At 46.2% G+C, this 25,077-nt stretch overlaps 1 protein-coding gene and 1 long non-coding RNA gene across 3 annotated transcripts in view; one reads left to right on the top strand and one right to left on the bottom strand.

The window, feature by feature from the left end:
- The window catches only part of LOC133273308 (uncharacterized), a 343,156-nt gene that overhangs the window by 203,388 nt on the left and 114,691 nt on the right, over nt 1-25,077 (bottom strand). The window lies entirely within an intron of this gene.
- BMP2 (bone morphogenetic protein 2) overlaps nt 1-25,077 on the top strand; it is a 34,977-nt gene that overhangs the window by 4,834 nt on the left and 5,066 nt on the right. Inside the window, exons 1-2 of one of the 2 annotated variants that reach the window (XM_061461581.1) lie at nt 23,429-23,844; nt 24,418-24,881. The gene's annotated coding sequence lies outside the window, so the exon portion shown is untranslated. Of the gene's footprint in view, nt 1-23,428; nt 23,845-24,417; nt 24,882-25,077 lie in introns of those variants that run through there. The other variant, XM_061461582.1, reaches the window with a different exon arrangement.

Here is a 25,077-nt window from a genome sequence, read left to right as displayed (position 1 = left end):
AGAGCTGAAAAGAGAGCTTTAAAAAAAACCCCAACTCTCTCCAGATTTCTAGTTTAATATTTCAGTATTTTCATAACTGCAGCTTTTTTTGGGCTGAGGTGGGGGGAAATGAGAATATATTCAAGAGCTCTGGAAACCGCTTTCTATTTGTAAAGCATGTTGTGTGTGTATCGTAACACCTACAGTACTTGTCGCTCTGCCAGGTTGTGCATCGGCTGCCAGGGTTTTCCTCGCTAAATGACATTATACTACTTTGTGGGTATTGAAAACAAATATGTTGAGGGGAGGGAGCCTTCTCATCCACAAAGCAATTGCCAGTATTTAGGCATAGTGTTTTATTTGAAGGCTGCTGCACTTTTCAGCTGCTTCCCATAAGCCAAAGGACAGGTTGGATGAAGGTCTGTGTGCTCTCTGTTCATTGGTGTGTATTCTTTGCAATACAGCAGCACCTAGGGGCTCTGCAGGAGATGAGGACTGTGGGATGATGGGCACTGTGTGAGCATGCAGTAGGGGACAGTGGGGGGGAATAGAGAAATGTGGTGGTTATCCTCAGAAGTGCAGCTCCAGAATAGTTGTTCTCTCACAAGGAGGTGTTGGGAGGGATGTGAGGTCACCTGGCTGGGTGGATGGAGTGAGGTAGACAGTGCTAACGGGAGGTATGATAGGGTGAAGCCATGGGGCTCTGCAACAAGGACCTCTGGTATGGTGTCTGGTAGTGGAAAAAGAGATGGGAGAGATGCATTGCTGGCTGGGTTGCCACTGCTGAATGGGTTATGCAAAGGCTACAGCTTTGCTATGAGGTGCAGATACGCTGCAGATATCTCTAACCAGATGAGGTTATCAATTAACCCAGGGTCTCCCACACTCTTGTGGTTTTGAGGGTGACACAGAAGCATTCCATTGCCAACATGAGATGAGCCCTGACAGATCCCGCTGCGTAAAAGCCAGTAGAAGAGGAGCGAGGAAGGAGAAAACAGGATTAGAGGCTGCTGAGGTCTCCTCAGTTCAGCTGCTGGAACAGCCTCTGTCAGGCTGCTGCTGCTGTGTATGAAGTAAAGCTGCTTTAAGACTGCTCTAACTTACAGCCAGGGTTATACCCCAACCGCAGCCTGGTGCAGAGCTGTTCCTGTGCCAAAGCCCGAGAGGAGCACGGAGCGTTGCCCAATGCCCGTCAGTGCCTTGGTGTCATCAGCACATCATGAGCTGCGTTTGCCAAGCACTGAAGTGGAGACGTTTGCTGACTTCTATATTATGTTTCAGTGGCACTCCTGTTGTTGTTTGACGTGGAATCCACAGTTAAAATGTAAGCTAATCAGTAGTTAGTTATTAATATCTACTTGCTTTTTAATAGTAATAGTTGTGCTCAGTTTTCATAGGTATAAAGAGCTAGTGTCCTGCTCAAAACTGTAGCATGCTTTAACCCGCAGCTGAGCAATTTTCTGTGACTGGAGAGAATTTGCTATTAGAGATGGTTGATTAAAATAGAAAGGAAATGGAAAGATGTTTGAGAGCCAGTTAGGAAAAAATCTTCAGGAATGGACTCTTCTGGGTTTTTTTTACTCTCCTTCTAGAAATTATATTATCTGGGATGGATGGGGTTGCTCCAGAGGCTTCAGGGCACATTAAAGGGTAATAAGAAGGGCATGGGGTGAGAAAAAGGTTCCTGCTGGGTTAAAGAGAGACACATGATAGCTCATCTGGGAGCAGAGAGTCAGGTTTAATAATGTTCTTGCTAAACACAGTTAATAATTGAGGTCAGGGCCCTGGGTGAGGGTAATAAGGGGATAGTCTCCCGTGTGTGGAGTGATGGGGTAAGGACAAGCTGTTCAGAGTGCACCAGTGATGCTGATAGCAGGCACAGAGCGGAGCTGGGCTGGGTCACTTGGGACCATGGTGGCAGTAGGTAGTTCACAAAACACTGCTTTTTGTGTGTCTTCCCTTTTAAAACATCAGATAATTGCATCATTTGCAGAATAGAGGAGCACACAGTGTGCTGGCTTAGCACAGTCAAATACTAACTGATCAGCTGGTAGAGATCTGGTTAAGACAACAGGCTTATCTTGCTCCATCTTGCTGATGTTGTAATGTATAGCTGGAATTAGGAACTAAAGGGCTATAAATGTTTCCATCAGAAGGATTGGGTTTAGGTATCTGAGGCTCATTACAGATGCTGCACATCAGAGTCCCTTCCAAACCCCAGTGCAGTCATCCTCGGAGCGCTCTGCTGAAGGCAGGATTACCTTTGCCTTGTTGAACAGATACCTATCAAATACCCAAGAGACTTGGCTAAAGCTGCATAGGGAACCTCTGTCAAAGCAGAGTTAGGTTTTTACTCTGAGCAGCGGTGCTGCAGTGGTCATGTTCAAGACATTTTTGGGGTTACAAATGAAACTGAACTGTTAGGAGTAGAATAAATGTTACTTTCTCGTTACATCTAGTTGTCACCAGTCTAAAAAGCCCAAACCACCTCTGTATGGGGGAGATGATGTCTTCAGCCTTTACCTGAGAAACAATACTTAATGTGTTACTTTGCATAGTCTGCACTTCATGGCTCTGATCCTGCCACGTTCTGCAGGTGGAATAATGCCTATTGGTTTTGGTGGGGCCATGGGGCTTTGTGGCACAAGGCACGCGTCATTCCTGGCACAGCAGGGAAGAGCGAATGCAACCCACCCCAGCTTCTTCCACCTCATGGCAAAGTTGGAGGGAGGATGGGAAAAACCCCACTCTCTGATTACAGCTCATGTATGTGCTTTGGCAGAGAGAACACAGCGTAATTGTGGGCCAGAATTCTGCGACTAAGAGGTAAATCCTTGGAAACTGTAATTCTGCAGGCTTCAGGCAAGGGAAAAGCATGTTCCTTGGGTTCGTACTGAGAGATGGGAAGAATGGGAACATGTTGCTGGGGGGAAGAGAGATGCATTGTGGTGCTGTGTAGGTCTGGGTTCAGCTCCACTTTCTCCTGCAGCATGGCCCCCCCACGCACTTGATCAGCCAGCGCCTTCATTGCCCTTCCCATTACATAGAAGGGGGAAACTACCTCTGCCTAGCTAAAAGGTCTGGGAAAAGAACACCCTTTTCCTAGTCAATCCATTGCCCAGCACAGCATCAATCTGTTGCTTAGCACAGGCAGGGTCCTGTGACCTGCTGGGACTCCTGTGCCAGCAATTAATAATAAATCACGAATATCATACAAGTTCTCTGACAGACCCTTCCTTCCTTCCATCGGCTTGTACTGAAGGTATGGGGTAAGAAAAACAAGAAAGGAAAGAAACAGCTTACTAAATAGCCAGATTGCATTAGTTTGGCAGTCTTTGCTTGAAAAAAGGCCTGGTAGCACATGAAAAATTAATCAGTATGTGAAGGGCTGGAACATTAGCCCAAGATCTAGTAGGCTGATGAAGGACTGAAAATACTGCATGAATAAGTCATTCATAGCTTATCATCCCAGTAATCGTTTCCTCAGTGATAACCACTTTTTAGAAAGCATTAAACCGAACATGGCATGGACTTCAAATTTAAGATAAATCCAGGGCACGTTTTGGCTGTCTGTGAAGGTGGAATGGCAGAGGGGGGATGGCAGGAAACCGCGTCTGTGAGCTCTTTGTGCGGGGAGCTGTGCTGGGTATAAATCCCCAGGGTCAGCAGCGCCCAAAGGGGCATCTTTTAAGGGATCCAGCACAATTCCTCTCACATCTAAATGCTGTGGTCATCCTGTGTCAGTAAAATACTTGACATAGCTTGTGGCTAGCTGGGGCTTCCATGTCCCTGCTCCTGAGCAAAGGTCCTAGTCCAAAATACAGTAGGCAGTCCATAGAAAATACTATCCTGTGAGGCATAAGTTAATCTTAATTGCTGCGTTTCCTCACTTTTTAGGCTTGGCTTTGTCACTGCTGTAATGTTCTTTTAATGTTGTTATTGTTTCTTACATACATGAAGTGTTCTACAAATGATGGATGGCTGTGTCTCTCTGATGTTTGGTTGCAGCAGCTCAGTTGCGTGTACTGCCAAAATGTTAGCCAAAGGAGACGATTAAGAGTCTGTGTGTACAACTAAGAAGGATTTGGGGCTTCTGATCCTCTGGCTGGGTGTTTTCTGTCCTTACAGGTATTAGCAGCCCAGATTACACTGTTCTACCCCTGCTTTAACTTCTGCATTACTCCACTATTCCCAGAGGAGAATTCATCCCTGCTAGTGGTGGCGGGTGCTCCCCAAATCACAGAGTCCCAATTGTCCTCCCTGCGCGATTCATTTGCCACATGTTTAAAAATGAATGTAGCTATGTGAATAAGAGGAAAAGTTCAGGCAGAGGAATAATTTATAATTCCCAATAATATTGCTTCTAGCTACTGCTCTGTAGTGCCAGTTCCTGCCCAATGTGGTTTAAGCAGCTAACAGCTATAAAAGTTTGTTGACCCGAGAGGCTTAGTATCAACCATAGGTACAGTCAAAGTCAATATGGAGGCTGAAAATCCAGTGCTAATAGAAAAATAGAAGTCAATATTTAGGATGTGAGTCAGGAACTTAAAATAGGAAAGTGAAACAGATGAGGGCTGTAGCTGCAAGAGTGCTGGAGGTGAAATGTTTAGATCCAAGGACCACTGCTGATTGCTATCTTCCCCTCTAACAAGGTTGCTCATTCTGCTTCAGAAATCCATTTCCAGTGGCCAGGCCACCTCCCTGACCTATATTCCTCAGACTGCCATTACGTCAGAGCCTGCCTATTTGGGGTTATAAGTGAAATCCTCTGTCTTCTAGGTGAAATCCACAGGTAATTATATATGGGGCAAATATGGGCTGGGGCATGGAGAGGACAGGAGAAGAGTTTGGCTTCGCTCTGTTTATACTGGAAAATCCCCTTTCTAAGGCTGCACTGTTGAGTCTTGGAGAGGAGGGGGCACAGGGGAACTCCCCCCATCCAAGGCGGAGGCTGCTGGGAACAGGGATTTCACAGTGTGGCTCTTCCAGGCGGAAAAGTAACCAGCTCTAAGTGGGGGTTTTCAGGCCGGACAGGGCAGGAGGCACTGAGAGCTCTTGCCCACAAATGAGAATGATGTGGCCTTATTTCCACGATGAGGGATAGGGAGCAGTGCCCGAGCGCGCTGATGATGAATTTATATGCCCTTCGGTGAGGTGGTATTTTAATTTATACATCCTTCCCTCAGTTTGGTTGCAGTGGACCAGATCCCCAGCAGATGTGAATCTCTCCAGCTCCATTAAAGTCAGTAGAGCCTCTTTCCTCCAGCTAGGGACTGCATCCGCATCTTCTGGTATGTAAAGAAGTTGCCATCTACTGGGTTCTCCCATTGCACTTCCTTTCCACAGAGAGAACTGCAGTTCTTAAAAGGGGCCTCTAAGAACGATGGAGAGAGACTTTTTAGCAGGGCCTGTTGCAACAGGATGAGGGGTGATGGTTTTAAACTAGAAGAGGGGAGAGTCAGGCTGGGTGTGAGGAAGAAATTCTTTCCAATGAGGGTGGTAAAACACTGGCACAGGTTGCCCAGAGAGGTGGTGGATGCCCCATCCCTGGAGACATTCAAGGCCAGGCTGGATGTGGTTCTGGACAACCTGATCTAGTTGAAGATATCCCTGCTTATTGCATGGGGGTTGGACCAGATGCGCTTCGAAGGTCCCTTCCAACCCAAACTGTTCTATGAGTTCTAGTAGCTACGAAGGTTTCTTTGGAGTCACACTGACATTATTTTGCTACTGTAAGAGGATCCCATCATATCCTCTGATACACACGATGACATTCCTTTGTTTTGGCTTGGATGTCATAACATTGTTTTCACAGCCTTGCCCTGATCTTGTTGTGACAAGGTCAAGTCCCTTTCAATTCAAGAGGAAAGTATTAATACCACAGTGAAAACCCCTGGTATTAATTAAGCTCTGAGCGGTGACTTCAGGCAGATGCTGCTGTCTTTATGTCTTGCATGCAAAGTGCTTTGGCCAACACAACTGGTTCATGGTGCAATCCTAGCTTTGATTAAAAATGATGTATGTACTCTAATGAATGATTGCTGGGAAGGAAGGAATCACATTAAAGATGTGGACTGTGCTCAAAAGTGACACTAGCAGTAGCAGGGAGGTAAGTCTGACACACTGTGGTGCAGTGCAACGCAGCTGAGTGGGAGAATCTGTTACTTCAACTATACTTTCTTAATGAAAAGTAAGGTTTGTTTCAACCAAACTACCTGAGATCTCTCTATAAATTTAAGCTCTTTATTTTTAAACCCAAGTGCTCCAAACCTCAGCTATTTAAGCTGCAACAGTTTGATTGTAATACGGTTCCTGTTTCATGCTGCCCCATCTGACTATTGTGAACCGCACCGGGTTTTAATTTAATGTAATTGCAGACGTCTATAATTTGCTGGCATTATTGTAATATCCAGAGTGTTTGTTATTTTTTCTGACCAAGTACTCGGGCAGTATGGCATGTCAGCACATCCTAAAATATATACATTGGGTTATGCAATGCCTAGTAGCTATTTAACTTAGGATTTCAGGTGTGGAAACTGAGGCACATTGCAAGGAATGATTTGCCCGTGGTCCTAAATGCAACTTGTTGTAGACTCAGTATGTAACTGGATCCCAGTCTGATGGGCTGTTTCCCTGAACTAGAACTCCATACTCCCCTTTGCTGCAGCCTTACTTTTGCTAAGGAGGAAACAAACTGATCTCTGTTTGTCTTACCTTGGGGATCAATATTAAAATGGATATGGCACCTTTCAGCCAAGCTTTTTCAGCTGGAGACTTCACCAAGATAAGGCATCCTTAGAGATACATTATCTATACTGAAGGGTAGATGTAGAGGGTTTCCTTAACACTGGCAGAAATCCAAGGATTCTGTTTCTCAAGAAACTGCATTTTCTTTCCCTTTTTAACTTCAGGTAGAGCAGCAGCTCTCAGTGTTCCTTCTGTAGCAATCCTGCTGAGGCTGTATTTGATGCCTTTCTGCCCCTGAGGGGAAAGTGAATGTACTCTTAGTCCCCCGACTGCCCTTTGGCTTCTTGATCCATCCCTGCACAGCAACTTGATGGGTGTTGCCATTGGTATTTGAGTGGCTGTGCTATGAACTGAGTGATGGGAACTCGCTGCTGACCCCAGCGTACCACAGAGCAGTTTTCAGCATCACATCTCTCATGGTAGTCCCATGATTTTAGAATAGATGAGCCATGAGTCAGTTATAAACAGTATAAAGACCACTGTATAAAGTACTGAGTATGTGTCAAAGGCTTTGAAGATTTTGGTTAAAATATAGCTGGGTATTGTAAAATGTTCTTGTTATACAGATTTCCTATCCTCTAGACACAAATTCAGCAGCAGAGATTTTAAAGGGATGGAATGTCCTAAATTGACCTAAAATTGTTTTATTCTGCATAAACATGTCATGATTTATAAAGAACTTGGGCTCTTTCATGGACAGAAACTTGGAATTTCTCCCCTCAGACATTACAAAGCTTTCCATTGTGAGCTCTGACGAGTCAGGAAATATTGGATCTTAAACTTATCACTCTTACAAGACTGGATATTGCTGAGAAGACTGTAACTTTGTAGAGGTGCTACCCATTGAGAAACAGAGCTTGAATCACTGGCTTTATGTCTAAAGAGAAGTCTCCAGGGAGGTCCCAAGGAGGAATATTGACATCTGTTTCCTTACTCTGGTTGCCAAAAAGAGGATGAAAAATAAAGACATAAAGAACATTGCAAGACTGGTCTAAAAATGAGTTGCAAGATAAAACAATTCCTTTTTATGAACCCGTGGCTGCTCGGAGTAGAAGGAGACAACATTGTTCCCCGCTGACCCAATACAAAGAAACAAGTGCCTGGATACGTTAAAACATCATCTGTATTTCCCAGATCATAGAGCCATAGAATAGTTAGGGTTGGAAAGGACCTTAAGATCATCCAGTTCCAGCCCCCGTGCCATGGGCAGGGACATTCACACTAAGCCATGTCACCCAAGGCTCTGTCCAACCTGGCCTTGAACACCGCCAGGGATGGAGCATTCACAGCTTCCCTGGGCAACCCATTCCAGTGCCTCACTACCCTTACAGTAAAGAATTTCTTCCTTATATCCAATCTAAACTTCCCCTGTTTCAGCTTGAACCCATCACCCCTTGTCCTATCACTACAGTCCCTAATGAAGAGTCCCTCTCCAGCATCCCTATAGGCCCCCTTCAGATACTGGAAGCTGCTATGAGGCCTCCACACAGCCTTCTCTTCTCCAAGGAAGCATTGCTTCCAACAAAACTGATTGTGAAAAAGAGAAGAGAAAAAGTTAGGAAGTAAAATAAAACATCTCATCCTAAGAGTCTATCTGACACACAAAATCAACCCGAAACAGTTCAAGTGAGAGGAAAAGAGCCCTCGCATGCTCCTGAGTAAAGCTGGAGAAACCAAACCGCAGGCTCCTGGGGTAACCTGCTGCAGGTACATTTGACCCTTTGCCCAAGCTGTATTTCATTAATATATCTCAAGGAGGATGGGCTGTTAAATGATTCAAGCTGGATAAGATTTGCTGCAATGGAAAACTTGTATGCCTCTATGCCTCTGTAGTTGAAAAACCATTAGTAAAAATAGATCAGCGAATCATTGTCGCAAACTGGACCGTTAACTTCAGAGTAGAAAATGCAAGGGGATTTGAAACTGCATTTTAATTTGTCACCTTTCTAAATAATTCATTGTACATCTCAGTATATTGAAATTAAAACCTGAAGTATGACATACAGTAAATAATTCAGGACGGCTCTTTCATCGAGTGTGAGCTAGGTTATTGATACTTCATTTTAGTTAGATAGATGTCAATGTCGGCTCCTGCTGGGGATCTCTCTGTTGACTAATTTTGCTTGTCTTGGTACTGGTGGAAAATTTAGGGCCACAAAAATGATCGGAGGGATGGAGAACCTCACCTATGAGCGAAGGCTGAGAGAGGTGGGGTTGTTCAGCCTGGAGGAGACTCCAGGGAAACCTTACTGTGGCCTTTCAGTACTTTCAGGAGGCCTATAAGAAAGATGGGGAGAGACTTTTTAGCAGGGCCTGTTGTGATAGGATGAGGGGTGGTGGTTTAAAACTAAAAGAGGGAGATTTAGACTAGATATAAGGAAGAATTTTTATGTGGTGGGGGTGGTGAAGCACTGGCACAGGTGCCCAGAGAGGTGGTGGATGCACCATCCCTGGAGACATTCAAGGCCAGGTTGGAAGGCAACCCAGTCCAGTTGAAGATGTCCCTGCTCATTGCAGGTGGGTTGGACCAGATGGCTTTTGAAGGTCCCTTCCAACCCAAACTATTCTGTGATTCTGTGAAATCCTCCGTTAGGCAGCCTGCAATCTCACTGTGCTTAGTACTCATTCAGTTCTCCTAATGAAATGACTGTGAGGAAGACTTCCTGAAGTCTTCCTGAGAAGCCAGCAGAAATAACCTCCTCTAAGGGTGTAGCCTCACGTATACTGCAGGAGCAGCCACACTACCTTGAGGGTAAGGCTGCAGGTATTGATCAAAACCTGATCATCTCCACTACGCATCTAAGATGCCCAAGAAGCATGTGTACAGCACACAGCAGCCACGGAGCCACGCGCAGGAGCGGTGTGGGATTTGCAGATCAATGGCACGTGCTTTCACATTGGCAGAACCAAATGCAAGCATTACTGCAAAAACTGTTCTTATTATTTGAGATTGAAATCTTAACAACCAATTAGTATCTCATTAGGGTTCTATTTCCATAGCTAATGAAGATAATTTATGAGGAAAGAAAGCATTTGAGACTCTCCAGCACAGTCAGTTGATTTTAACTGTGGTGAAGCAGACAGCAAACTGCAGTTAGAGCTTCCTTTTTACCTGGATAATGGGGAGAACAAAAGGACATTAACCCACAAGCAGAAAACAGCCTTCCATGGTGAGAGAGTCCGCTAACCAGGAGCGGTGAGCTTTCCATTCCCCACACACTCTCTGTTTAGAGTACTGGCTTCTTTTGAGCAGAAAATGTGTGGTTTTCCTTTTATTATGTCTATTTTTTAATCTAAAATATAGAAGAGGAGTCATGGGACCTGTTTGAAGTTTGTGGGTCAGTCCTGTTCAGCCCATCTCAGAGGAGGTCTCTACATTATCATAGGTAATCCAGAGTTTACTGTGGGACAGTGTGACTTTGGCTCTCCCAAGGTTTGGGAAAGATTCACAGAATGAGGTTATGAGTTTAATGGAAGATGGTATTTAGAGAATGATCCAGTACACCAGACCCCTTGGTGCTATCTGTAGGCTTAGAATTATAGGGTTTACTAATGCCTGGAGGGCACTAGCTCAGTCCTTAGGAGGTGGGAAGAAGTAGGGGTTGGAGGGATTTGGAGGGGTCTTAGCAGCTCTGGTCTTGTGGAACTGCAGCTTGTGTTTGCAAGTAGCAGAACAGCAAGGAAATGGAGCCTCCATCTCCTATAGCAGAGGGAAATCAAACGACAGGAGCTGTGCACTGTTGGTTGTGGTTTCCAGTGCCAGATCAGGAGTTAATCTGATCGGGGCCTAAAGCCTTGCAGCTGCTTCTGTGCATGTTCACCATAAGGCTCTACAGAACAAGCCATGACCCAGACTACGTTGATGTGTAGCACCATGTTTCTGGCAGAGGACAGAAACGTGTGTGACACTGCACCCAGGTTCATTCCCACAGCCTCAGGAAGTGACTGAGAGAGATGGAGCTGTGGTTGGAATTGTCTAGGTCAGTGCTTTGGGTGGTTGCTCTTAACCTGCCTTGGTGCTCAGATGCTCCTCTGCTTCCTTGGGAGAGCTGCTCAGGGTGAACAGTCTTTTAAGAGCAAGAGAAAGGAGGCACTTGCTTCTTATCAAAACTGAATAGAGACATTTCCTGCCTGTTAAAACTTCTGTTCTTGAACTAAATCTGAAGCTAGAGTGACTGTGGGCACCATGAGAGACTGTCTTGAAGGGAAAGGTGCTGGTTTCTTGTCATCTTTAGGCAGAAATGCTAACATTTTGTAACAATTCTTTTTAGGATGGGCAAGGTCCTCAGCTGCTTTGAGTATGCACTGATTTAGCTGAACTATACAAGTTCACTAGATTTAGACTTCATACTTGAAATGAGGACACTGAAAATTTGCCAACCAAAGTTGAGCTAAAGCAAAGTGTCTTGTGTTATACTGGTACATATTCAGACCCAAAAGAAGCTATATAAAGCTGTATACAAATGTGAATCTGTATTTATGATCTGATTGTAATTGCACTTGTAGAGGCAGAAGAGAACTTTGGTAGACCTTTGGGTGGGCACAGGAAATTGAATATCTAATGATGACATCTGGGCAATAAAAAGAAGAAACAAACGTATGAAAAGCAGAAAAAAGCCATCTTCTTTCCTCACTAATAACTCCTTAATCACTCATGGTCTCCCTGGGAAGTAACCTTGCTGAAGGTAAACGTTTATAGTGAGAGACAGGTAATATAGTGGATGGTGACACCAAACTGTGAAATGCCTGTATGAGGTATGTGTGTGGCTGATACTCATGGAATGTGGAAATATGATCCCATCCTTTTCTTTTTGCATCCATATTCCATGAATGAAATACGTTCTTCACAGCATGGAAGTCACACAGAGGCTTCGGCCTTGCCCCCCTTCCCCATAAGTGGCTGGAAAACTGTTTCAAGTTACACTTCCAACACATGGTGCATGGTTTGCGTTGGAAAGGACCTTAAGATCATCCAGTTCCAAACCCTGACACCTCACACTAAACCATGTCAGCCAAGGCTCTGTCCAGCCTGGCCTTGAACACTGCCAGGGATGGAGCATTCATCAATCACTTCTTTGGGCAGCCTGTTGCAGTGCCTCACCACCCTCACACTAAAGAACTTTCCTGCAGGAGGGTTTCAGTGGGGTTATTAAGCTTGTGCTTTGCTGGCTTCTGCTCCCTTTGCCATGTATTTTAATGATGCTGTGGAAACTCTTCATTCTCGTGCTGTTGCTGATCCAGTTGGTGCGGATGATATGGGCAACATTCCCAGGGTTGAGAATCAGGAAGGAAGAAATCAGGAAGAGAAATCAGCTTGGGAAAATCACTGTTCTTTCTTCAGACATCCTTGTTCCTCTTTCCCCCATCCTTGTATGTGTGTGTGTCTCACACTAAAAAGAGGGGGGAAAAAGGCAAAAAAAAAAGCAGCTTTGAAGTCTTAAATCTCAGACATGAGCTTACTTGAGCTTTTACTGCCCTTTTTTTTCTAATCCAGAAAAGCTTATGTTCACTCAAAAAAGGCAATTACTTGAATCTAACTGGAACCATTTTATGGAGCTCCAGACTCGTTGCTTGATCTCAATAATAGATGAACTTACAACATACTTTTGCTACTAAAGGAATTGTAGTCAGGCAGGCCAGGTCGTCAATCATGATTGCCTTTTGTAGGTTTAATATGAACCTCATTTGATTTTGAACAAAGCAATGTTAGCTGACAAGTTAGCTACTGCACCGTCAGCTGCATGGGGATCCTATAGATTTTTAAGTCCTGGTTCACAAGCTAAAGCTTTTAGCAGAGATTTCGTTATTAAATGATTCTACATTTCATTTAAACATAAAGGGAAAGAATGTATTTGTGGTGTGGAAGTTCCAACTGAGAGCAGGACCCCTGTACTTACGTACTCAAAGAAGAGTTTACTTGTCAGACAAACCAGTGCTTTGAACCTGCTTACTGCAGGAGCACTGGTGTTGGGAGAAGAGGTGGAGCAGAGGGGGGTGGCTGGGGCTGGGAAGGAGGTATCCAAAAGGAGGGATAGTGGCAGCCTGTGCTTTGGTCAGCTGAGTTGTTTGGGACTGTGTTTTTGGCGTGTGGGCCTGCTTCAGGATGTTCCTGTGCTGAATAGAGAGCAGATGGATAGTGGAAGGAAGGATCCTTCTACTCTGGGATAGATTGGCCACTGGAAATACAAAGCTTGAACCCAAAGAGGTGTTACCAAGCTGCAGGGTATATGGGAGAATTGGCTTCACCTTGGTTGTGCAGGTCAGAGCGCAGATAGTGCTTAAGTGGAGATCACTCCTAACTTCTGCCCAGTTTATGGCTTGATCATGAAGGAATACAAGTTGAATGGGGTTTGGCTTTAGTGAACAGATTGCTTTTGGGGAGGGATTTCAGACCATGTGTTTGTCTGGTGAACTGGATCTTTACTCCCATCACTGAGATGTTTAGAAACAAAACTGAGATAAAAATATGCCCAAAGAGGTGGTGGTCATGCATCCTCATCTAGCATCAGTGCTTTGTGCCAAGCCAGCTGCTCAGCAGAACAGCACGTGCAATTGCTCCTTACCCTGGTGCAGAGGAAATAGTTAGAATTAGCTTAAATGCCTGGAGAAGTTTCATCCTAAGCTGGGGAGACCTGAGTTAGGGGGTGGCTGTGCATGTGAGGTGGAGGAGGCACTAAGCCTCAGTGAGGATGTGAGAGGAAAAGGCAATCCTTTTCCCTGCTCCCTGCAATCAGAACAGGGTTCATGGCCATAGTGTGATGCTCTCATAAAGAGGATGCCAGTCACAAGTAGGTGCCAGTTTGGACCAGTTTGTGGACCAAATGCAATGCAAAATGACATTGTTGTATGTGCCATTTATGTGCCAATACATAGCTCCCTATATCCTGGCAAGCCTGGGCACAATTCACAGCAAATACCCTTCAGCCCCTCAGTGGGAATGGCTGAACAGAGCCCATAGCACCTCAGGAGCCCTCAGGACTCCTCTCACCCCAACACAGCCCAGCAGCACGCTGGGATCCCACCCCATTTTGGTCCAGGCCTGCCCCAGAGCTGCTCTCTGCATCGCTGCAACTCCTCTTTCAAGTGGTTTCCCCTCTAGGCTGCTTTAAACGCTCTTATCAACAGCTCCTGCGCAGATAAAAGGTGCATTCACCAAGTGTATGAAACGAGGATCAGCTGACTGAAGTGATGACAGTGGCAATCTAGGTCCTGCATCCTCCCTGTGGTACCGGGCAGGCAGAGGTAGGCATGGCCTTGGGCTACACCTGCACTGGGAAATAAAGCAGTGCCTGGGAATACTTTTAAACCCAGCCAAAAGCCCAAAGTGACTGGTTGTAGTCTCCGGATGCCTCCGGGATGCTGTTGGACCAGGCCAAGCAGCTCTCTCCCAAAGAAACTAGAGCCGAGGTTTGTTCTAACATTCCTGGGACCATCCCCAAGCAGCAGTTTGCATGCAGCCACCCCGGTGCGGAAGCTAGCAATGAAGCAGGCTTTTCCATGCCAGCTGGCCTCCATGCCCAGGAATGTTCCCAGGCACACTTAATTTACTAGAGTAAATTTCAGTAGGGATGTAGCCTTAGAGGAAGAGGGATATGGGTCTAGCTTGCTCCCATGGAATTTTGCCCTGGGCTCTGAAAGGAAGAGGATTTTGCTTCTCTGGAAATGCATTTGGGTCCAGGAGGAACACGGAGCAATGTGCTGAGGGAAGGGAAGGGAAGGGAAGGGAAGGGAAGGGAAGGGAAGGGAAGGGAGGAAGCAGGGAATACAGTACATTTCTTATTGCGTCTTTGAGCTTGGGCAGTGCTACGACAGGTCACTTTGGTATTGCTGAACCTGGATTTCTAGTTTATGCCCTAAGGTGGATGCAAATAGTTCCTTCAGCACAACTGAAGTAGAGTTACTGGGGGTAAACTCTGCCCCCCGAACCTCAGTTTCTGCCTTGAAAGCCTTACTTTGTGTTGGCTCTGCAAGCCCAGCACAGTGACTGAAGCTTTCCAAGATTCAGGTACTAACCTCCAAATGCCCATGCTACTTGCTGTTACCCTGGTAAGGCTGAGATAGGGATTCACTTCATAGTATCATAGAATCCCAGACCGGTTTGGGTTGGAAAGGACCTTAAAGCTCATCCAGTTCCAACCCCCTGCCATGAGCAGGGACACCTTCCACTAGACCAGGTTGCTCAAAGCCCTGTCCAGCCTGGCCTTGAACACTTCCCCACAGTTAACTTTGGGTTTCATTTCCTCCCCTTTAAATGGGATCCAATGCTGAGATTTCTTCAGCTTTTAAGATGTGAAATACTACAATAAGAGAAAAGCTCTAAAGCCTCCTCTTTTGGGTGGGTTGTTTAGCCTTTCTTGGCTTATTATACCATTCATATCAAAGCAGTGGTACTACAAACCCCTTTGTCAGTAGTAGGGCCAATGTAGGGATTGCCAGGAGCAGTTATACCCCTCTTGAGGGACACTGAGAAATACTATGCCTCTGAACACAATGGGGATAGCCCTTCTGCTAATCTGCTGCTCTGCTTACAAATGGTTCATTTAAATGATCACCATGTGGCAGCTCAGGAGCCTCCTTTCCAGATGGAGTTTTGGGAAAGCCACAGAGCAGATCAAAAGCCAAAGAGATGGACTTTAGACCCTAAAGCTAATTGCTGCAATAGCTTATACCCAGCATATTGAAGCTGACAACGCACTGTAATAGAGGCAGCATCTGTTTGAGTTACTTGGGTAGCTTGTACACATCATATGTAGCTCTTCTACATAGTGAGGATTTTCAATCTGAGAACCTACAAGGCTTGTGAAGTAGAGAAGTATTTTAAATAGAAGCCATCACCATGATCCAGTGTAGGGGAATTTTGTATTTCTAATGAAATGTATTTCTAAATGTGCTCTCGTGAGACCTCACCTGGAGCATTGTGTGCAGTTCTGGTGTCCTCAGCATAAAAAGGACATGGAAGTGTTGGAACAAGTCCAGAGGAGGCCGCGAGGATGATCAGGAGACTGGAGCACCTCCTGTATGGAGACGGGCTGAGGAAGTTGGAGCTGTTCAGCCTGGAGAAGAGAAGGCTGCATGGAGACCTCATAGCAGCCTTCCAGTATCTGAAGGGGGCCTATAGGGATGCTGGGGAGGGACTCTTCATTAGGGACTGTAGTGACAGGACAAGGGGTAACGGGTTCAAACTTAAACAGGGGAAGTTTAGATTGGATATAAGGAAGAAGTTCTTTACTGTGAGGGTGGTGAGGCACTGAAATGGTTTGCCCAGGGAGGTTGTGAATGCTCCATCCCTGGTGGTGTTCAAGGCCGGGTTGGACAGAGACTTGGGTGACATGGTTTAGTGTGAGTGTGCCTGCCCATGGCAGGGGGGTTGGAACTGGATGATCCTAAGGTCCTTGCCAACCCTAACTATTCTGTGATTCTATGAAATTAGAATTCATTCTTTCTAATGAAAACAGACATGTAAGATATGTGTACAGCTGCCTGGATACACATGGTGCAAATGGCATTCAGTCAGCCTAGCTGGGAAATCACTTCAGCTTAGGGGAAAGAAACCTTTGTTCCATCATACATGTATATATCCATTTGCAGAATTTATAGAAATGAGGTTTTACAGTTTTGGCCCTGGTTAATCCAGCTTCTTTTATCAGAACATGTCCAGCATCATAAATGAATGGAAAGAAAGAAAAAATAGCTTTTACATATTATTACAGTGCTGTGGGTTTTTTTTAGTCTTTCAGAGTTCCATAGTATTAATGTCTGACATTGTAGAAGTTGCTTAGGGAAAAAACAGATACAAACCAGTCTAGTTCTTATTAAATTCCTTTTGATAGGGAACTATTTTCCCACCAGAAACAAATGTCACATTCAGTTGTGCAACTTGGGATTTTAATTTTCCACTGGTAGGGACAAAGTGGCCCTGATTTCTTCAAGGTTTTATTCACAAACTTAGTTTTTAGGTCCTCAGGGCTCTTCCTAAGCTGTGGGAGCATCCGAACCAAGACTTACAGCATCCATTCGGTCTGTTTGGAGTTATCTGAGGTAGTGATTTGGGGCTTGCAGTGATGTTGCATCTTCCCTGATTCATGTGCTGCTCACAGTAATTCATGTGAGAGTAATTCTCACTACAGCTAACTGAAAGGAGGATGGAGCCAGGATGGGGCTGGCCTCTTCTCCCAAGGAACAAGTGACAGGATGGCCTCAAGCTGCACCAGGGCAGGTTTAGATGGAGCTGAGGAACAATTCCTTCCCCAGAGGGTGCTCAGGCATTGGAACAGGCTGCCCAGGGCAGGGCTGCAGTCACCGTCCCTCCAAGTGTTCACACACCATGGAGACGAGGCCTCAGTGCCATGGGTTAATGGTGGCCTTGGCAGTGCTGGGGAATGGTTGGACTTGATGAGCTTCAAGGTCTTTCCCAGCCTAGCTTATTCTATGGTTCTGTATGCTGCCTGCCTTTTCTGGCAGTCAAAGACAGGCAGGGTAAGTTTTGGGCCAGTTCCTTTTTCTTTCCCAGTGGCTGTCAGAGCTGTCTGTAGAGGTTTGGGAAGTACACAGGGGGGCAGAGAGCAAGGGAGGTCACAGATGTAGAGTCAACGGAGTTCCCAGCTTGTTTGTTTAGTATTCGGATTTATTTGAAAGGAATTTATGCCATGGTGGACTAAAGGAATGTTTGCAGTGTTTAGTATACCCACCTTGAGTGGATGGGAATGTTTATTGAGTTTATACACCCAAACGCTGTACAGCAAACAGAAAATGGAATAAAAGGCAAATCACTTACAGTAACACAACGCCAGGATGCATAAGTCCAGTTAGAGAACACAGAAATGATGGGAATAATGGAATTAGTAATTGGACGATGCTGCACATCACAAATGTTTTATGGTACTGCTTTTTCAGCCAGATCATGAACAGGCTGAGGGATGGGCTTAGTTTTACAAGCACATAAACTAAGGGTACATTGGTCATTGCAAGTTTCAGAAAGAAGCAAGAAGCCAAGGTGTGGTGAGGGAAGGCAGTTGGAGGTATTAAGGCATGTAAAGGATGGAACAGGCTTTCCCAAAGCACTAAACAGATCGGCTATGCAACACCCATCCTGCTGTGGGGCCTGGAGAACAGAGAAAGGCACAGCAAGCGAGGGAATCCACTGTGTACCTCTCCTACAGTGGCTGAGCAGGTTTGGGAATAAAGCTGCGTGTCTGTACCCTGACCAGTATCTTTATTGTCCTCATCAAGGTCATCTTTCTTCAGTGTAGAGAGACTCTTGCAATATGAGAGCATTTCTCCATAGTTGAAATACGCTGATGATATTCCTGCTAGGATTTATGGTTGCAGTAAGAACCGTGGACAAGGCACTGCAAGAAGTCAGCAGGAAACTATTGGGTAATAGATTTGGTATTGGGCTTGTCAAAAGTATCTACGTGAGCTGAATACTTAACGTCACACTGAAGTTTGGGGAGTTTAACCCCAAAACCGTGTCTAACCTGATTATGCATAATCGAAAATGTTAGTGTGACCTATATAGATCTTTGGGACCCCCAGAAAAACAGCCTTTCACTGCTCTGCCCCTCTTCCCCTTCTGTAAAATGGTGGGAGCAGTTCTTCCTCCTCTTGGAGAGGAATGGAAAGGCCACATACAGGGAGAGTACTATGACTTTGGAGCTACAGATATTCCAGGGATAAACAGTGTCTTGAAGCAGTTCAATATGTGCCACTAGTAACTCATTTCTACAGTTCAGAGCGTGCTTTCTGGAATGCTGCAGAGGGAACGCTGGAGCAGATGAGAGCCTGGGAACGCTCAATGGATCTTGTTCTCCTAAGACCCCTCCGAGGCACTCAGTTTTGCAGCACACAAGCAAATGAGCTACTGAATAGAAGTTCCAGGGTGATGTTTGAACTGAGGCCTGTGCCCGTCAGAGCTCCTCTGGAAACTGGGCAGAGCTGGGAACAAGGGATGCGATTGAAAACGACTTGCAAATAGCTTTACTTGCAGTGTGAAGCAGGTGCAGCGGCTGATCGCTTGTGCCGAGCACACGGCACGGAGCAGGCACAAAGCTTTACTATTGCTTTTCTGTCCTTCTGTCTGGCTTTAAGAGGATGTTAAAGAATCGAAATGATAATGACCTGAGAAAACTTGACTTTACAGCAGAAACTAAACCTGCAAGCAGTCATTGTCAAAGGCACACTGGCGAAGGAGTGTTAGTGAACAAGAATGCCTTGGTGATGCAATGTTTTTCATCCTGCAACTGAGCACAGAAAACCTTTTCATATGCCCTAAATCTGCAGCTACAATAAAGCCTTCATACAGACAATCTGCTTAAACAGAACGTCATGCTTGCCTTTATTTTATTTTAATTGCAAAACATTATCCAGCTGCACTGCTAAAATATGCACTTCTTAAGGCAATATGCGCAACTTTATATTATCCTCCATTTTACTTGACGTCAAGATCTCTGCTGTGATGAAATTATAAGCTCCTGAAGTGGACCATCTATGACGCAGCCATTGCTCTTTTATGTGGGGGAACACCCTCACCTCATTGTCTTCCCAACAAGACTTATATAATTAAAAAGCCCTCTTTGCTCTGAATCTTCTGACTGCAATAGTTGGCATCCCTGGCTCTTCATCACTTACACACGTGATCCTGTACCTCTGAAACCAGCAGGGATTTTGCCACTGTCTTTCAGGCAAGATTAAGCTCTGGGATTCCAGGTATTTGAGATTGCTATTGGCATTAAGCTAGTATTTAGCCCCAAACAATAGCAGTGCCTAACTCTTTGTGCTTTTACCTAAAGGTCTTGTAGGCACTTACAAGTGGGGTGAGCGTGGACATTCCCATTTCCAAGGTGGAAAAGCAAAGGGAAGAAAAAGGACACTTCTGTCACTGGGAATAGAACTGAGGTCTCCTGAATCGTACTCACTTCACTGCCTATGGAATCTCCCTAGCCCGGCAGCCTGTAACTATTCCTACTCCATGTAATTAAATGTACATAAATGGTGGCAGTGCCTTGGAATCTGTCCAGTGATTGCTCAGTTGTTCTCCAGCCTGTACAGAGGCGTTATGGCATTTTGTCTCCTCTTAATGATAAAAGCCACAGGTCAAATACTGGATTTTGACATTTGGAACTTTATAGCATCAAGGGGAAAACAGTAACGTAAAAGGTTGTCACATTAGCTTCCTTTTTGTCCTCTTTCCCCAGCAATTTTAGTACAGGTTGTAGGAATTTGTCTTACAATTTAAAGTTGCACAGCCATGTGAACCGATCCCTACAGCCTGTATTTGCAGGCATAACACTGTTCAGAGCAACTGCTTTTGTTCACTGGAAACAGAGGCATACTGAAAATGTAGAAAAATACTAGGTCTGCATTGTATTTCCTGATAAATTCCCATTTCCCTGCCACTATGATGGACGGAAAGCTGCGAGTTGATGAAGGAAATTGAGACTTGCAGTGAAACAGAGCTTTGAAGAGCTGCCAAATTTCAGCAAAGGTGAATAAGAAACAAACAGACATTTCTGAACGAACTGCCTTTCCCCTCTTCAAAACCAGATCACCATCTTGTACATTACCTTCTCAGGTGAGAATCCATCCTTCAGGGGACAGGAGACAGCCTGCACAGCAGAGACAACTGATAGATGTTAAAAGACAAACCACCAGAAGACAAGTATGTCTTCAGAGAACAGTGCTAAGGAGAATTGTAAAGAATGGCCACACATCAGATACACACAAATGCCAACAGGAAGCACAGTTCAGGAACAGAAAAGCTTTCAGATAATCTCCACCCGTTACGAAGCCAAAACCTCAACATCACTAACACATCTTAACTCATTTTCAGAAGCCGCCTCTCTAACATTTGATGCTGTACCATGTGTATGTTTCATGCTTCAGCACGGATTTTTATCAAGAGGGTTATTCACTAAAACGTGCAACATCCATAGAAAAGCTCAGTGCTGTTAATATTTCATGTGTCACGTACTTATCATGTCCAGGGGACAGCGGTGCAAAGTGGGAATTTTCACTAATGCTCAGCATTGGTCTAACTGCTCTGGAGAAGCCAGGAGTAGAAGTGTTGACCATCAATGTGGATAGAGCATATAAGTGTTCCTGCACACCTTTGCCTCTAATCCCTGGCAGTGTTCAAGGCCAGGTTGGATGGGGCTTGGAGCAACCATGATCTAGTGGAAGGTGTCCCTGCCCGTAGCAGGGGGCTGGAACTGGATGAGCTTTAAGGTCCCTTCCAACCCAAACTAATCTGTGATTCTATGATTCTATAATAGACCAGAAATAAGGTGGCTTTGCTAAGGATTACAAGTTACAGTCAGAAACCCTAGTGAGAATTTCTCATTTAGGTCTTCCAGATGAAGTCTTTTGCTTGTAGCCATCAAGAATGATGGTTGCAATTTAATGAGGTTGGTAAAAAGGACACCACGTGGTGGCATCATATAAATGTGACTTGGTAGAGTATTTGTAAGAAGGAAATGCTGGGCTTTAAGGACTCTGTGTTGTAAAACTTGACCTTATTTGGATACTTTTCTATCATTTTACTAAGAAAACCCAATGACAGCTAAAGTTGAGGTCTATCAGCTGTGTTTGGGTCCTGGAAATAAACACCTGGACCTGAAACCTTAGCAGCAGGTGCCATTAGTTGAGTTACTGGCTCATCACCTCTCAAAAAAACTCTACTAAACACTAAACTTAATTCCACAGACCAAGTGCTGCATTCGTTATAGCTAAATACACCTGTGTCTGATGTTCTTTGTTATGACAAAAATACTTCTCAGCTTTGAGCTCAGGTGTGCTGATGCTAGAGATGCAGCAGGAGCAGGCTGGAATGCTGTATTCAAAGGCAGTGGGCTCTACGGAGGGGTATTTGGTTGCTTCTTGTGCTGATGAGGCACAAACCGTAACCAGATGTTCGTGGATGACACTTTGAGGGCCTTATTCCCCATATTCACCAGGGCACTGGCTGAAGGGGAGCCAGATCTGCTTTGGTGAGAAATCAAACGTGGGGCAAGTGCTGGAGCACGGCTGAGGTTCTGGTGTGGGTGCCGGTGCGTTCAGGGAGGATGTAGTAAGTGCTTCCATGTTGTCTTTTGGGACGTCCTGGAAACAAGTGGGAAGGCAGAATCACTGCCCCAGCAGCTCCTGATCTAAATAGGCAGAGAGAGGACAAACTAGAAGGGGAAATGTTCTATGGCCAAGAGAACAGAGGACTGTGAGAGCCTATTTATGTTTAAAATCAGAAAGGGACAAACCTACAAGACCCTTTTGACATCAGAGCATCTGCAGGCCTTCAGAACAACCACAGGCACGTTCCTCCCTCACAAGGCTCATCATCCTAATACAGAAAGCTCCTGGAGATAACATGAAGCTGGGCATACAGTACAGCCTATGCTCCAGGCACAGGGAGTAAGCGTTGAGGCAAGAAATGACTTTTTCCTGGCATGACCCACTACAGATTGAACTGGAATGGCAATTAGAAGTTGAAGTGCTCATTTAATGTCAGTGATGTGTAAACTACGTTGCCATTGTTATTTTAGTGCTGATTTACATAATTGGCATACCCTGAAGTCACACTGCACAGCACTTTCAGCTCATGCTAAAGACTTGCAGGAAGTCATAAAATTAAACATTATCTGCACTGGAATGCAACGGAAGAGTAGCTACACTTTTGAAGGATTTCACCTTGCTCCATCGCCTCTCCCGCTGTACTCACAGCGGAGAGTGATAATCCAGGTTAACAAGTGTTGGGAGCTGTTGGTAGGAAGGAGCTTTACCAGCTCTTTAATTAGACTGGTGTAGTTCTGAGGTGGTTTCTTACTCTGGTATGTAGCTCTCTGTGTGAGCTCCTCATCATGCAGTGATGTTTGGCAGGTAGAGCTGAAGTCACTCTAACACAGTGGAAAAGCCATGGAGCACAGGAAGAATTACTCCGGTCCAAATCTGCTGAATTTCTGCCTCAAATCGGTGGCTTCCCTACAGTTGGAAAGTAGCAAGATGGAGGGAAAAGGCCGCTCCCAAAGGAGGAGCTGGTGATGGAGCCATCTCGGTTGTTATTGCTTTAAATCCTCCTCCGCAGTAATTCAAGGTGTCAAAGGCTGGTTGTGCCTTTTGCAGATGAAGCCCCTGAGAGGTGTTTGGGTGGAAGAGGAGATGCAGCACAAGGCATTCACAGTGCTTGCTGCACTAGCACCGGGACCCCATGCCGCTGGCTTTGGCTTTAAGGACTGCTGAGGGAACTGAGGGGGAGAAGGCTCAGGGGGGACCTTATCACTCTCTGCAGCTACCTGAAAGGAGGTTGTATGAGACAGGCGGTGAGATGAGGGTTCCTTGTCCCAAGGAACTAGTGCTAGGATAAGAGGAAACAGCCTCAAGCTGCACCAGGGGAGGTTTAGGCTGGATATTAGGAAAAATTTCTTCACCAAAAGGTGCTCAGGCATTGGACAGGCTGCCCAGGGCAGTGCTGGAGTCACTTGTTCCTGCAAGTGTTCAAACACTGTGTAGATGAGGACCTTAGTGGTTTAGTGGTGGTCTTGGGAGTGCTGGGGTAAAGGTTGGACTTGGTGATCTTAAAGGTCTTTTCCAACCTAGTTGATTCTGTGACCCAAAATTGCCGGGTGTCACATACCTGTGCAACAAGGGCCGGGTCCTGCTGCGGAGCCAAAGCAGGGGAACAGGAGGTGGGACATAGGATGCATCCCGCGGCACAAATTAAATAGCATCGGGATGAAGAGATTTGCCCATATCAGCAAAGGGAGCTCGGACTGGGGGCCGAATCTCACTGAACATGTGCCTGCCTTCTTCACCCCCGCTGTCCTACTCCGTGCCTGGATGCGCTGTGCTCCCGCAGACCGGGGCGCTCCGGTGCGCACCGGAGGCAGGTGCCGGGCAGAGTCGCTGGGCTGGTTTCTGATGGCGATGCCGGGGTTTGTGTGCCGGAGATCCGCCGCATTTCCACCACTGGAGGGCAGCCACATCTTAATAAAAACCCCTTCACACCAAACCCCAAACCCAGCCCTCCGCTCGGCTGGGGCTGAGCCCGCAGCAGGGAAGGAGACTCCTCCGAGGACAACGAGGAAACCCCCGGCTCTCCAGCCCTCTTCCCGCAGGCTCGCACGCAATAAAGTAACTATGTATGTTGTTAAAGTGCTTTTAGAGCACCGGGATTCTCCCGATACCTTACGTGACCTTCACACCTTACCACCCCAGCCGGCCGGGGCACGGTGCTAATCCGATTTGCGGTACAATGGGGTATTGTACGACCCGATCCCGCATCCCGATCCGGGCGGCCGTGCCCCTCCGCCGTAAGGAATGGGATGCGGGGAACTGTGCCGGCGCTTCCCACAGCTTAACGGGGCGGGCGGGCAGCTTCAGCGAGGGAAGGAGGAGAACGGGTGAAGGAGGAGGGAGGGAAGGAACGAGGGAGGGAGGCGGCGTCTCCTTTAAAAAGCCGTGCGGGGCCGCAGCCCGCTCCCACAGGGAGCTGTGATTGGAGCGGGCCTGCGAGCCTCCGGGGTCGTGACATCGCCGCGCAACAAAAAGCCCCGGCGGCGGGCGGGCACCCCCGGCAATGGAGCGGTGCGGGGCGGGCCGGGCACCGGGCGCTGTCCCCTAAAGCCGTCGCTCCCCACCCTCTTTTTTTTTTTCCCTTTCCTTTTCCCCTCCTTTCTCCTCCCTCTTTTCTTCTTTCTTTTTAAGGGAGCGGGGAAAAGTCAAGCTTCGCCTTAATGCCGCTGCGGGAGCCTCAGTAAATGTCCATCTGTCCGACGCGGGTGATGCAAAAGGACTTTTTTGTTTTTTTTTTTGCTTTGAAAAGGAGCTTTTTAACTCCGTAGACACATAGGGACCCATTCACGGGCAGGCACACGCACACACACTCGGGGAGGAGGAAGAAGAAGAAAAAAGAAGCAACAACTTTTCGATCGCTGCTTTTAAAAGAGAGAAGCCCTTCTTCCCTGGCCGGGACTTGCCTTCTGCCTCCTCACCCAGCTGCTAAAAGTATGTTTCTGAGGCGGACCGTACTTCAGAGAACTTCTCTTTTCTGCTCGGCAGCTGTAGAGGAGCAGCAGCGAAGTTCGGAGTAACACCAAGTGATGCGGGAAAAACACCCCGAGAGCAGAAAACCCTCCTGCAGACACAACCCCTGCTGCTGCTGCACACAGGTATAACCCCGGCGGTCGCAGACCCGCTGAAAGCCTCCTCCGCAGGATGACTCCGTGGGCCACGGCGGAGGTGCTAGCGCTCTGGAAGAGAGAGGGGGGACGGGACACTAATCATAACAATTATAATAACGATAATAATAATAACCCAGCGCAGAGTTTCACGGGGGAGAATATCACCCTGTGGGTCTGGCTAAGG

The sequence above is a fragment of the Pezoporus flaviventris genome, unplaced genomic scaffold (assembly GCF_033815535.1).
Source record: "Pezoporus flaviventris isolate CSIRO_AGI_PZ_B2104156 unplaced genomic scaffold, CSIRO_AGI_Pfla_v1 ptg000031l, whole genome shotgun sequence".
NCBI classification, from domain to species: Eukaryota; Metazoa; Chordata; class Aves; order Psittaciformes; family Psittacidae; genus Pezoporus; species Pezoporus flaviventris.
This window is presented reverse-complemented; position numbering and strand designations above follow the sequence as displayed.